A 12,500-nucleotide genomic window follows, 5' to 3' on the forward strand; every position below is an offset into this window, starting at 1 on the left:
GTGGCTGCGTTCAGCAAACTCAGTAGTTGAGTGAACGCTCACTGCTATTAGTGTATTTTTTCTAGGTCTAGCCAATCACATTAAAGCTGCGTTCAAAAACATCAATTAAGTACCTTCATATATATCATTTTATCCTTGTTGTTACACAAATAATGTAACTAAGTTAAGTTCATAGTTACAGTTGAAAAAAAGTATCGAAGTTAAGTTACAGTTATCAAAGAAATGTAACTCTAACTGTAACTTCGTTACAAGTAACGTGTTACTTCCCATCCCTGTTAAATATATACATATGTACATACACATATACAGGGTGATTATTAACCTTTAGACGGCCGGAAAATCTAAATATAGACGCTTTGGAATAACTCACTTAAACACTCAAAAACATGTACAGAAAGTTCGAAACACTCCCTTCCCCTCCCATCCCTCTCACCACTCTCCCACCTCCCACCCCCATCCATCCCCCCCTCCCGCCCACCCCTCCCCACCACCCACTCCCCCTCCCCTCCTTCCCTCCCCGCTCTTCACCCACCACCTACTCCCATCCCCTCCTTCCCCACACGAGTTGCGTTCCCGTCAGAGGAATCCAAAACCTCTGTGAGCGTCCCATACAGCACAGAGAGATTGCAGGAACATTGCAGAATGATTTCATTGAAACATTGTAATATTGCATTTTGATTGCGAAATATTGCTGCAACATTGCTGGAAGATTGCAGCAACATTAAGATGTTCGCTTTTTGAAATATTGCATTAAGACATCCCGTTTTTCCAAAATAGTCACATAAATATTATTACATCACATAATTCCAATAAACAAAACAATATTTGTGTAACATTTTAAAAAACATTTTTTGAAAAAAAATCTTGGGAATATTTTTTTGAAAATTTCCAAGCGGTCACCCATTTAAGTCGCAATTCCGGTGAACGTTGCTTGACCTCCGTGATCGCTGCGAATTGATTCCTCATGATGACCTGTGAACACTTTATACTGATATGTGTATATATCTGGTAGATCAGGTCAATATACCTTATCGAAAAAATGAAATATGTATAATTAAAGCACAATATTTATATAAACAAATATAAAATTATAGTTTTTTTTACTAATTTTGCAAATGCAGAATAGCATGTGGAATAACTTTTCTGTTATTTGTTTAAATAAGATGCAATTAGAAAATATATATCAATATAATACAATAATTAATTTAAATATAAAAAAATTTTTATTAAGAAAACAATTAAAAAATATTGTTTGTTCATTGGGCTGTAGATCGAGGTTTCTTCATCTATTAATATAAATATTTATGTTTCTTAACAATACCATGATGCACACAGCATCACAGGACCGCATGCCTTTTTCTAGACGTCTTAGAGTCAACATTTGAAGGATGTCTGCAGACGTCTATACAAAGTCGATTTGCAGTCAACTTTGAAAGCCTGACTTGGATGAGTCGACTTACAGTCAATATATGGACGGTTGTACTATTAGGGAATGTAGAGATTCAGCGGAAAATTTAGTAACGTTGCCCGACCTTAGTTTGCTAAATGCGGATGAATAATTATGAACGAGTTAAATTAATACATTATTATACGCGAATATTTTGCTTTGGCTCTTTATTGCTACTACTTTATTAAAAAATTATGATATTCCAATGTTTCCGGAATATTACTGGCATATGCCATGCAATGTTGCAGGCATATTGTTAATTTATGTTTCTGCAATGTCTCCGTAATATTGCATTGCAATCTGCAACATTGCAACGTTGCTGGAATTTTCTGTGCTGTATGGGGTGTTACTATGTTTTGTAACTGTCACAATCGGCTTGCCGGAAACCGCTGTTGTTTCCGTACTTTGATTTCTAATACAGGTTTTGAGGAATGGTCGTATCGTCCCCGTAATTCTGGAAACGGGAAATAATAAAGAAGAAGACTAAGAGTCCGAAACCGACCGACCGGTGGATACTTTCACCATTGAAAAATCGCAAATAAGCTAATTATTCAAAATCTAATTTTGCAATAATAATGGACGCTGAATCTGTAGCCTGGAGTAATGGCGAATCAGAATCAAATGAATCTGATGATGAACGAGATATGATTGGTGCATCTGAAGATATAAATACTGATTTACCGTATGATATAGATAAAGAATATCCTGATATATTTTACGACAGTTTATTTTATCCTTCTTTAAAAGATTTTACGGGTCTATCCGGTATTTGCGATAGTATTCTTGTTTAAGGTGATACTCCATTAGACTATTTTGAAATTTATGTATTAATCAGATTAATAGATAAAAGTAATAATTTAATTGTAAGTAATAAATGCAAAATATAACGGAGTAAACACAGCTCTGGAGAAACTTTTATTATAATTTTCTATAAAAGTTTTTATAATGTGTTATGGCAACAATTTATAAGTAATTGTGTAAAGTTGCGTAAAAATTTTTTCAAATTTTCTCACATTTTTCACTAAAACATAAAATATAAAGTTTCATAATATTACGATAAGATCAGAAAACAATCCCATAAGAAAATATAAAAAAAATTTTAAGATTTTCTAATATTTTGACACACTTTTCCAAAAAAAATATAACAAAAGAATTAAATCACATAATTTCTCAAAATATTTGCATGTAAAATTATGTGAAATTCTTCAGATTTTCTAACATTTCCTTAAATCTTTTTCCAACAAAAAATAAAAAAATACCATAACTTTTTAGAGCAATTCCATAATTATGAGAATTTTTCATATTTTTCTCAAAAACATTGTTAGTAAAAGTTTTTCTCGTAATCTTTGTACGAATTGAAACATTTTTCGGAAATAATCAGAATTACTTGAAAAGTGTACATTTTCTCTTTGGACTTTTTATACGTGTGATTTTTATAAAGTACTTTTAACTATTTTAAATTTTATAATATTGTATTTGAAATTATACAACAAAAAATAATAGAAATCTATCTACTTCATAGTTAACACATTTAAAAATTTTGAGAAAGGATATAGATATTCTAAGTATTTATAAAAAGTATTGCAATTTTTATGAAAAAGTCTAAAAAAACTATGAAATTTTGAAACAGATATTTTGAAAAATTATATAAAAGTAATCTGAGAAAAATTTTTTAGCAAGGGTTTATACGTACGTATCACTCGACACTGCTCGACGCAGCTGTCATCTAACGAGGGCTAAGTATATTACAGTGTTTTGTCGGTATGTTATCTTCTTAGAGTAAAACGCTGTAACAGTTATTAATAATCACCCTATGTATATAGAATGTATATGTGACACACATACTATTATACATTTATACATTTGTAAAGATTAATTCGGTATTTTTTCATTATAACTGCTTGCCAATGTTACTCGGTAAAAAAATTTTCATATAAGAACATATATAAATATATATAAACATATACATGATTATTAATGACTGTTACAGCGTTTTACCCTAAGAGGATAACATACCGATAGAAACACTGTAATATACTCAGCCCTCGTTATTTGGTTACTGTTAAATTTGAGATTTAAGAGGTTGTATTTTGGAAAAAAGAAATGTAATTTTATTGATATGAATTTCATTGTATATATATTAAAACTTACAATTTCAAAAATATTATGTAAAAATAATAGAGTACAGTACATTTCTAAATAATAAATAATATATGCATATACTTTAAAAAACACGTGTCTCTTAATTTATATTTTGTATAGGTAATAATGATATGACTAATTATAATATACTTTCAAAAATTATTATTAACCCTTAAACACACCGATCCTGTAAAATACGGAAACACATTTTTAGGTCTGGAAGAACTTTAAGAAGCAATAACTTTGATTACAATCAATATTTTTCTACGATTTTTTTTTTTTAACAAAAGTTCAAAATTTCAGGAGTGTGACTGCACAATCGGCATTGCCGAAAAACAATTTATTGTGAAGTTATAAAAGGAAAACCATTAAGCAAAAATGAGAAATTGGTCAAAACCCAGCAAACGAGAAATAATTGAAAAATATTTAGGATCATTAAATAGAACAGAATCAAATCCAGTTTTTGGATTTTTTGAATCAGTTTTCTATCCGTAATCCATTTGAATCAATAATTACGGATTGGCTATTTGCTTTCTGTATCTTATTCAATATACATAAAAGTCAAATGTGCGACCTATTCATTTGAATCCGTAATTGTGGATTGGTTACCTGCTTTTGATATCATGTTCAATATTTAATGCAATGAACGTGAGTCTATTTGTTTGAATCTGTAATTGTGGATTGGCCATTTGTTTTTGGTATCATATTCAATGTACAATGCAATGAATTATATTTAACTACCCTAACAGCACAACCATCCATATGTCAATTGTAAATCGACTTTTCTAAGTCAGGCTTTCGGAGTTGACTGCAAGTCGACTTTGCACAGACGTCTGCAGACGTCCTTCAAATATTGACTTTACGACTTTTCTAGAAAAATGCATACGGTCCTGTAGTTCTATGTGCATCATGTATTGTTGAGAAACATAAATACTCATATCAATAGATAAAATAGGTCCATATATGAAGAAACCTTGATCTACATCCCAATGAGCAAACAATATTTTTTAATTGGTTTTTTAATAAAAATTTTTTTCATATTTGATTTAATTATTGTATTATATTGATATATATTTTCTAATTGCATTCTTTTTTAAACAAATAACAAAAAAGTTATTCCAGATGCTATTTTACATTTGCAAAATTAGTAAAAAACTATAATTTTATATTTGTTTATATAAATAATATGCTTTAATTATACATATTTCATTTTTTCGATAACGTATATTGACCTGATCTAACAATTATATACACATATCAGTTTAAAGTGTTCACAGGTCATCATAAGAGATCAGTTCGCAGCGATCACGGAGGTCAAGCAACGTTTACCGGAGTCGCGACTTGGATGGGTGACCGCTTGAAAATTTCCAAAAAAAATTCTTAAGAAATTGATTTCTTTTTGCAAAAATTGTTTTTGAAAATATTACAAAAATATTGTTACGTAGATTCCATTTGAATGATTTACGTAAAAAGAATGCAATGAATTATATTTAATTAGAGATATAGGAAACGGATTCAATGTGTTCAGTTTCTATAAAATTCAATACTTTTTCACGGATTCAGAAACATGATTCATATGGATTTATCCAATCTAATCATTTCTCGTTTGCTGGGAAATCCACATTTCCTTCAAAAAATCATATTTTCGCAACAAAAAACGTTTAAGGACTTTCAAATACGGTGTTTTAAAGCTAAAGAGTCACACTTTCAAAATAAAATTTGGCAAAGTCATTCTTTTTAAAAAGTATAATTATGTAACATGGAGAATATGAGGTATTTTTGGGCATCTAAAAATCCACTTAAAAAAAAAAATCATATCTTTGCAACAAAAAACTTTGAAGAACTTTACAATATGGCGCTTTAAAGCTAAAGATTCATACTTTCAAAAAAAATTATATCATTGTCATTTCTATTAAAAAATGTACTTATGTAACAAGGCGAATATGAGGTATTTTTGATTAAATCGTTTCTAAAATTGAAAATTGATGTGTTTCATGATATATTTCGGAAAAACTCCCTTTTCTACAGCATTTTATAGTATTCCAACTTTAGACAGAATATATGCGAGTAACATCCGCAAACCGACTTGTTCGAACGTATTTTGCCCAGCTTGTTTATGTAAAATACTCACAAAAAAAATTTCACTTACACACCATATGGGTCGCATTGACCCTCACAAAACGTTGCTGCCGTGCCGTTTGAATTCTAGTTGACCAAAAAAGTTGATCAACCATATCTATCAAAAAAAGAGATTTCAAACTTTTTTTGCGTCTTGGTCTGAACCTTTTATCTCATTTCGTCTTCACATAGCAAGCGTTCAAAACTTCATATGGGATCTCTCTGACCCACTTACGTGTTTACGGGTTAATTCTCTAATTTATTAAATATTAAAATTAACTAAATACTATTTGCCTCTAAAACGTACGTTTTATATGTTATGTATTTATAACAATAAATTTCAAAAATAATCTTTAAACAAGAAATATTCGAACTATTTGTAGATGTAGAGTTAATAACACAAGGATCAATTACTATATAAGTTTCGCAAAAATTCACTTGCAGTCATCAAAGATTATTAACAAGAAAACCTATAAAATTTCTATTTAATAAAATTTTACTGTTCTCTGTATTTTTACATATTATGCAATGACATAATATCCATTGATGTCAAAATATTCTGTTAACATCATTAGAACTCCCCTGAATTATGTGTATAAAAAATACAAATTTACTTACCTTTAATCGGCGAGAAGAAATCAAATTGTAATTTAGTACACCAATCGTAACTTGAGTAGCACAAATCCTTTAAAGCGTCCTTTACAGCACAAGTAGTACTGCAGAGTTATTCAAATGATAGCTTCTTCTTAAACTATTCCGATCAGTGCCGGATTAAGAAACTTTTGAGACTATAGCACTAAACATTTTTGGGCCTCCTCTTGAAAAAAATACAAACCATCAGAAAATACATTTATAAATTTGTTTATTACTTTTTAATATAATAAACATAAGAACTCATCATAAAAACAAAAACAGTAATAAAGTAATAAAAATAGTTCTACTTAATTAAGAAATCTAGCATATGACTATACGTGTTAGACTGTAGCGTCGGTAACTCGGCTATCTACTATACTCTTCGAACTATTTCGCCGTAGTGTACATCAAAGAAATTATATTATAGAGGGAAGGAGCCAGCCACGAATGCGTAAGCTAATAGAAAGAGACAGGAAACGAGATGATCCCCACCAGCCTTGTTCAATCGCGCATGCGCTGTTGATTTTTGCAGTCAAGTGCAAAATGGTGCAAAGGCTTTGAAACAAAGTACACCATACCTCTCCACTCAAAGTAAGTAAATTTTATTAAATGAAAATTATCAAGACCTAATAATTAATGTTAGAAAATGAAGAAATCAATTTTATAGGAATGAAAAATCACAACTAAAAATCATTATTTAACAATTTTTGTTAAGTTTTATAAAAACGTGAATTAAATTATTGTTAATTTAAAAAAAATACGATCACAATCGTTATTCTCTAAAAACAAAGCAATATTTTATATAAATATTAATATTATGATGTCGCTATTTGAACAAGTCCTTTCAATTGGAAGCTGTGGCGGTTGCACTCGGCGCAAGAGTGGTCGTTGATATACATTCTTTCGTTACAATACGTCAATTTTTCGTTACAATACGTCGATTTTCATTCACCGTTCGTGTAATTCATTTGGAAATGAGTGTCGACCAAGAACATCAGAACATTTGTTGCATCAGATTGTATTACTTCTTCTAAATTTTCTGAAAGCATCACTGTAACTATATTGCTCAATTTTGGATATGGATTATTTGCAAATGAGATATTGAACAGAGTGAAACTGGATAATCAAAAAATGGTTGTAATATTAATGAATTAATCTATTGAAAAACAGAGTGGGTTTAAGGAGAGCAGAGACAAGGACAAAACGCACATATATAGTACGGTGTGACAAAGATACAATGAAAACAGTTGTAGTAACCTCATATCATAAAATATTTAGTTTTTTGCAGTTGCCAGCCTAATTTGCCGAAGAACCAGGTGGTTCTGATTCGACGTGCGTCGTCGAGGCTCGACGGTCGAGCAGCCAAGGCGTCGAGTGGGGACTGGGGAGGTCTTCCTGCCTCTTTCTTTCTCGAGCGGTTCTTCTCCTTCTCACTGTATCCTCTTCTGTCTCGAGCGTTCTCTTTCTTTCTTGTTACAGGCATAGCTTTGCTTTCAGCTACGAATTCCGATTTTCGGGCGCAGAGTCGAGCGCGCGAGCGCGCGCGCAACATATATATATATATATATATATATATATATATAATATACACAATTATTTATACGTATAAGTTAGTAGGAAAATCTTAATTTTTCCACAACATATATTAAATTATATGACGATAAAATCTTGCATAAAAATTTTAATCGGCAATTACGTAGGTGTATATAAAAAAATAGATGTGGAATTGACCTGTTGTTGAGACATTGATAACTGCCGATGTAATTTCAAAATATTTCAAAGTATTCGACAAAACTATGACGATATATATCGATATTTTTATCTTAATAGTATATTTACAAAATTAGAAAGAAATTGAAAAAATATATAGCTGTACTATGCATGGAACATTTATAAATATAATTAATCCATATACATGTTTACGAAAATCTTAATTATTTCTAAATTACAATGTAGAACTATTGCAATATGAAATATATTACACATATTCAGCATGGTGACATGTTAAATAAAGAATCAAACGGTATCGAAATCATTATAAAATTATGAATAATTGCACTAAGATGATAACAAATTATTACAATTAGAAGCAGTTTTGTCAAAATAACATCTCAGGAATATTTGTCACACATGAAATAAGTCTGAAATCGTGATATAAATGTTTCACAATTATTTCAAAAATCATTTGATTCTTTAATTAAAATATTACCATGCTGAATGTGTAATATATCATACAGCAATATTTCTACCTCATAATTTATAAATAATTGTGCATTTTGATAAACATTTATTTGGATTAATTCTTTTACAACTGTTTTACGTTTAGCATAGCTATAAGTATCTTTCCTAATTATTCCTTTACAAATTTAATTTTGCAAATATATCACTAAAATAATGATTCGCATATCGTTATAGTTTTACCGAAATACTACTTCAAAATTAATTGAACAATTATCAATATTTTATAAAAGGTCAATTCTTCTACATCTATTTTTCTAAATGTACCTACATAATTGCTGATTACAATTTGTATGCAAGATTTCGTCATATAATTTCATAAATGTTGTCCTCTCGGGGAATATCGAGTCTCATCGCCATTTCGACAACTCCACTCAAATCACATATAGCTGTTACTATTGCTGTAACATGATTTTCAATCTCGAGATTCTTCAGTTGAATTCTGGCGCAGTATTGATTAACTTCGTACGGCAATGAAAATATGTTTAAAAAATTTAAGTCCACTCTTGGCCACCATGCGCGTTTTTATTTAACAAGTATGTAAATATATATATCTTAAATATAACTGTTACTAAAATTATTTTTTTACTATAACCTGTTTTCTCACATTTACTTTATTTTATATAAATATTTATTTACTCAAACGTACATAGTGTTGCTCAACGGAAACCGCGAGAAAGTGCTGGTCTCTTCCGTCAGGAGGAAAATGTAAAAAATTCTTATCTATACTTAAAAGTAATACGATTTAGAAGCAATATTTCATCAGCTACATTGTTTTACAATATTAACTAGTCGCATAAAAAATAGAATTAGTTAACATTGCAAAATAATGTAACTGATTAAATATCACTTTCAAAATAAATTTTTTACATTTCCCTCAGTGTGTGTGTGTGTGTGTGTGTGTGTGTGTGTGTGTGTGTGTGTGTGTGTTTGCGTGTTTACATTGACACGCTCATTCTTGTCGAACGATGTCCTTATGGACAAAATATTTTATACACTCTTTCGAGCGATGTCCTTACGGACAAAATAGGACAACCCAGATAGAACATAGCATTCAAAAAGACTGCAGGTTTATGTCACCAATACTGAGTTCATTTTGAAATGCCAAAAGAATTCTTTTCCTGACTTTTTTTTTAGAAAAAGAATTCTTTTCGTATTTCAATATAAACTCAGTATTGGTGACATAAACCTGAACTCTTTTTTTAATCTTTTTGAATTCTTTGTGCTATCTGGGAAAATATTCTACACACTCTTTCGAGTGATGTCCTAACGGACAACCCAGAGAGCACATAGCATTCAAAAAGACTGCAGGTTTATGTCACCAATACTGAGTTCATTTTGAAATGCCAAAAGAATTCTTTTCCTGACTTTTTTTTCGAAAAAGAATTCTTTTTGTATTTCAATATAAACTCAGTATTGGTGACATAAACCTGAACTCTTTTTTAAATCTTTTTGAATTTTTTGTGCTATCTGGGAAAATATTCTACACACTCTTTCGAGCGATGTCCTTACGGACAAGATATTTTACACACTCTTTTCGAGCGATGTCCTTACGGACAAGAAAAAGAACTTTTATATTTTATTTTTAATTTTAATCTGCCCACGAGGGACCAGCAATATCATTAACATCCACTGTATGTAATGTTAAATTATTGTTGTCTATTTTAGCGCTACTTTCATATAATTTGTCTGGCGACATAAGAGATAAATCTTTTTCCGTTATTGTCATGTTCATGCAAGTTTCGTTTCTTGCTTTTAAGGACGACTTAATAACGCAAATGGCGTTAATGCTTGCCGACGACAGTTTATTACGTTTATTTGTTTTGATATCTGTTAAAAGCGAAAACATTCTTTCCGCATCGGCATTTGAATTAGGAAGACATCGAACAGCATTCAGAAGACTTTTTAAGGTTGGATATTTATCTTTATTATTAACGTCGTGACATTGCAAAATTTGTTTCCACATTTCGTCAAACGTTTTTATCGAAAGAGTTTGCTTTTCCTCATTTGTAAAGTCTGATGGCAATGCAATCCATTCTTTCTTTAAATCTTCTTCTTCAAAACCACCGATAGTTTTGGCTACAAAAGAAACATCTTTAAATAATGTTTCTCTATCTGTATTATATAAAGTTACATATGGTCGAAAAATATTTAACTTTGACAAAAATAAATTATTAATGGGTAACCTTTTGCGAATTTCTTCTGCAGCAGTCACATAAAACGACACACAATTCTCTCGAATTGTTGCAACATCGTTTTCGTGACCTTGCATTATTATTTCGTTTAGATATTCATCGCAATCGGATCCAAAAGTAATTTCATGTAACATTTTATGATTTTCTTTTTCAGAGAATACTATGTTCATAATGTTCTCTGTGAAAGATTTCATAAGTTCATTTTTCAAAAAATGTTTGCAAATTTTAAAAAGAAATTGGACTGATTTGGAATGTAACATATGTATCCGCGTTTCTGTTGCTTGAAAGAATGCATTGAATGCATTAAATTCATTTAAAATATATTTTAAAAATAAAAAATACGCTTTTACATCGACTTTGCGCATTATAATCAATAATTCTTCTCCAGACTTACTTTTTTCACTGACAACTTGCTCAGTTAGAAAAAGTTCAATTGTATGCCAAGATTGCAGAAGTCTGTCTACGCATTGATAATGGGAAAGCCAGCGTGTCTCACATAATTTTTTTAATTTTAAATATCTATTTTCAAAACTAAAAGAAAATTCACGGAAAATAGCAGTACGTTTAGGACTGCTGTTAACATATTTAGCAATTTTTTTTTAAAAATCGTCACAAACATCTGGTATCTTATTACATGCAGCACGAGCTGCTAACGCTGTCGAATGACAAGGGCACGAAAACGTTATCAAATTTGGACATAATTCTTCTAATTTTTTTTTAAATGATTTTTGTTTCTCAATCATAACAGACGCATTGTCGCATGACAAGGCAACAATATTTAAAAATGGTACCTCTAATCGCCACATTTCACATTTGAATGCGTTAATTAACTTTTCATGGCTAGAATCTTTGGCATCTATATCAATCAACTTTACTAACTGCGTGCGAATATCTAATGTATCAAAATCTACGTATCTTACGAGAAATGTCATCCATTTATCATTTGTAATGTCAGACGTCTCATCTATATATACGCAAAATTTTTGATTCTGAATGTTGTCCACGACACGTTCTCTCATCATTAGGTATACTGCATTTGTAATAACATTTCTGCACTTTGTACGACCCATTGTCATTTTTTTCAAGACATGGGGATCATCTGATAAATTTTGAAAAAATTCTAAAATGTGTTTTGCATTATCAAAAGAAATATTGAGAGTAGCAATTAATGTTGCATATCTCATTTCAGCTTCTTTTCTACGATCTTCAAATGGTAATTCGTTACTATATTCATTTATTGATATAAATGATTTTTCACTTGATTGTTTCTTTTCAAAATTTAAAAGTTTATCTAAATGTGTTTTGGATTCTGCGTGTCGTTCAATATGCGATAATCCACCTGATATACTTCCATATATATCGCAAATTGAACATAAAAATAAACTTTTATCATGTGCCACTTCGCGTAACCAACATTTATATTCATTAATTTCTAACCATTGTGGTTGAAATGTTTTATGTTTTTCTTGGGATGTTTTATCATTGTTATCTGATAATTTTTTAAGTTTATTTTTATGACCCACAGAATCCATATGTCTGGAAACATGTGCAGAAGAGCATGACAAATTTTTGTTACATACAGTGCAATGATAGAGAGAATTATCAGACGGTACTCCGCGTATCCAAAATTTATATCGATCATCAGAAAGCCAAGCTTCTGAAAAGGTTCGCTTTTTTTGATCGATTTATCACACATTTTTGTATAAAATAAGTAAATAGTATATATA

General features: G+C 30.3%; 1 protein-coding gene across 2 annotated transcripts in view; it reads left to right on the forward strand.

The window, feature by feature from the left end:
• Window positions 1–12,211: 12,211 nt before the first annotated feature.
• Window positions 12,212–12,500, forward strand: part of LOC120360012 (uncharacterized protein DDB_G0285291-like) — a 2,395-nt gene continuing 2,106 nt past the window's right edge. For both annotated transcript variants that reach the window (XM_039459517.1, XM_039459518.1), the window contains exon 1: window positions 12,212–12,500. This exon is cut by the window's right edge. The gene's annotated coding sequence lies outside the window, so the exon portion shown is untranslated.

Source organism: Solenopsis invicta, unplaced genomic scaffold (assembly GCF_016802725.1).
Source record: "Solenopsis invicta isolate M01_SB unplaced genomic scaffold, UNIL_Sinv_3.0 scaffold_644, whole genome shotgun sequence".
In the NCBI taxonomy this organism is placed as follows: domain Eukaryota; kingdom Metazoa; phylum Arthropoda; class Insecta; order Hymenoptera; family Formicidae; genus Solenopsis; species Solenopsis invicta.